At 52.6% G+C, this 2,620-nt stretch overlaps 1 long non-coding RNA gene across 1 annotated transcript; it reads right to left on the bottom strand.

The window, feature by feature from the left end:
- Window positions 1-425: 425 nt before the first annotated feature.
- Window positions 426-2,416, bottom strand: LOC113408721. Its single transcript, XR_003370358.2, has 3 exons — window positions 2,348-2,416; window positions 874-940; window positions 426-459 (listed from the first exon to the last, which is right to left on the bottom strand). It is a non-coding gene; the product is annotated as an uncharacterized LOC113408721 (long non-coding RNA).
- Window positions 2,417-2,620: the final 204 nt, after the last annotated feature.

Here is a 2,620-nt window from a genome sequence, read left to right as displayed (position 1 = left end):
CCAATCCACCCCCTATGGGCCCTGTGGGGCAGAGCATAGACACAGCCTCGATCTGTCCCCTATGGGCCCTGGACAGCAGAGAATAACCACAGTGCAGTGCCACCTGATATACCACATCCTTTATGGGCCCTATGGGGCAGAGAATAGCCACAGCCCAGTGCGCTGTGGGGTCCCCCCTCCATGTCGAGAGCTGGCCATGCAGAACAGGTGACACAGCCAAGCACAACTGCCACCAGGAGGTGGCCCTGGTGCGGCGCCCCAGACTCCTCTAGGTGCCAGTGACTTCCAGGAGGGCTCTCAGAATGGGGACAGAACCGGGTGCTGAAGCAGGGGAAAGGGGGTCTGCCCTGAAGGGCCCAGCTTACGCCTGGACGGTGTCCACCTCAGCCGGGCACCAGCCCTGGATCTCACAGGTCCGCAGGCTTCTGTTGTAGTTCACACACCGGCCAGTCAGGATTCCTGCGAAACCGCCCCCTATTTATTAGCACCACAAGCCCCACTCCCAGCCCCTCCACCCTGCCTCCTGTGCCCACATGGCTCCCTGCTGCCACCCCCACAGAGCCCAGATCCAGCAGAGAGGTTTGAGTCGGCTACCACCTCCTAGCTGGCCAGCATGGCCTTTCGATCACGCCAAGGCAGCTCCTGATTTTATATCCGGAAGCGGCAGGTTCAGACACTGCCCCGCATCAATCCATCCATCCACCCCTGCTTCTGCCACTCATCTATTCTTCACTCTCTCCTCCCTCATCCCCACCACGCAGACTGTTGCTGCTCCCTCCTGGCCACCGCACCATGCTAGGGCCTCCGTCCACCATTCCCACATGCTAGGCCCCAGCCTCCTGTTGGAGCTGCTGTGTGGTTCTGGGGTCTTACCGCCTCCTGTGGTAGGGACGGGCCTCTGGCAGTCGCTGTCAGACACACAGCTGTACTTCACTTCGCTCTGGAAAAGGAGAGCAAGGGGGAGGCAGGCAGAGGGAATGAGCCCCAGGGACAGACACGCAGGCACATAGATAGCTCCCCCTCTCCTGCCTCCGCTCTGATGGTGGTGACTGTGACATTGCAGTCTATATGGTTTTATAAAAATAAGCTAATGAGTGAATATAATGTAACTGGAATATGCTTCATGCAAAAGGTCTCTTGTAAGGTATCATTACAAAGCTTATTGTCTACTGAGTGTGGTCATCCTATTTGTATAAATGTACCACTCTTGTATCTGAAACTAGAAATATGAAATATAACTCTGAGGGCCTATTGTAATTATGCAAAGTGTGGGCCATTAATGGTGGTTTGGAATCTTAATGGCTCCCATCAACCAGGACAATTGACTGGGGCTCTGTTTGCAGGCAGCCTTCCTGTGAGTCAGGCTGGGGGGAATGAAGGCTTGGGGGGGGGGGTGTCTTACAGTGACATGTGATCATGTCACATGAACTGGAATCCATCTTTAACCTGGTGCTTTTCCAGTGAGGGGGGGTGGAAACTCAGAGGGACAAAGGGTTCCCGCCTTATACAAAAGATATCTAAATGGGTTGAACAGAACAGAGGGGAGGAGCCATCATGAAGAATCCCCTAGCTACCACCTGAGTTGGAACAAGAGCTGTACCAGGGGAAAGAATTGTGCCCAGGCCTGGAAGGTGTCCAGTCTGAGGAAACAACTTACTGAAGCATCTCTGAGGGTGAGATTATCTGTATTCAGTTTGTTTAGACATAGATTTGTGCATTTTATTTTATTTTGCTTGGTGACTTACTTTGTTCGGTCTGTTACTACTTGGAACCACTTAAATCCTACTTTCTGTATTTAATAAAATCACCTTTTACTTATTAATTAACTGAGAGTATGTGTTAATACCTGGGGGAGCAAACAACTGTGCGTATCTCTCTATCAGTGTTATAGAGGGCGAACAATTTATGAGTTTACCCTGCATAAGATTTATACAGGGTAAAACGGATTTATTTGGGTTTACACCCCATTGGGAGTTGGGCAGCTGAGTGTTAAAGACGTGAACACTTCTGTTAGCTGCTTTCAGGTAAACCTGCAGCTTTGGGGCAAGTAATTCAGACCCTGGGTCTTTGCTGGAGCAGACGGGAGTGTCTGGCTCAGCATACAGGGTGCTGGGGCCCCGAGCTGGCAGGGAAAGCAGGCGTAGAAATAGTCTGAGCACATCAGGTGGCAGCTCCCAAGAGGGTTTCTGTGATCCAACCCGTCACAGGGGGGACCCCAGATGCCCCAACAGTGGGTACCTCAAGGGAACCTCTCCAGAGAATAGCTTCACTCTCAGCTGGGGAAGATCAACCCTCCTCCCCCTTCCCAAGCCCTCCCACCATTCTCCCTCGCTCCTCACCTGCTTACCTCAGGGCAGAAGCCTTGCACCTGGTTCTCCGTGACAATCTGCTTAGTGATGATCACGAAGACGGACGTCCCCTGCGAAGATGGGATGGGGTCAGAGAGATAGGATAGGGAAGGGTGCAGAGACGAGACAGAGCAAGTGAAACAGTCAGGAGCTGGGGCGTGTTGAAAACTGTGTTAAAATCGTGAGCGATCACTTTAAATTCTCTGGGGATTTCCCAGGCCTGCATGCGATCAGCATCAGTCTGCAGAGAGCCAGCCTAGAGTAAGGTGGGT

This window comes from Terrapene carolina, unplaced genomic scaffold (genome assembly GCF_002925995.2).
Source record: "Terrapene carolina triunguis isolate 2854851 unplaced genomic scaffold, T_m_triunguis-2.0 Scaffold22768, whole genome shotgun sequence".
Lineage (NCBI taxonomy): Eukaryota > Metazoa > Chordata > Testudines > Emydidae > Terrapene > Terrapene triunguis.
The sequence above is the reverse complement of the archived record's forward strand: the minus strand, read 5'-3'. Positions and strand labels throughout refer to the sequence as shown.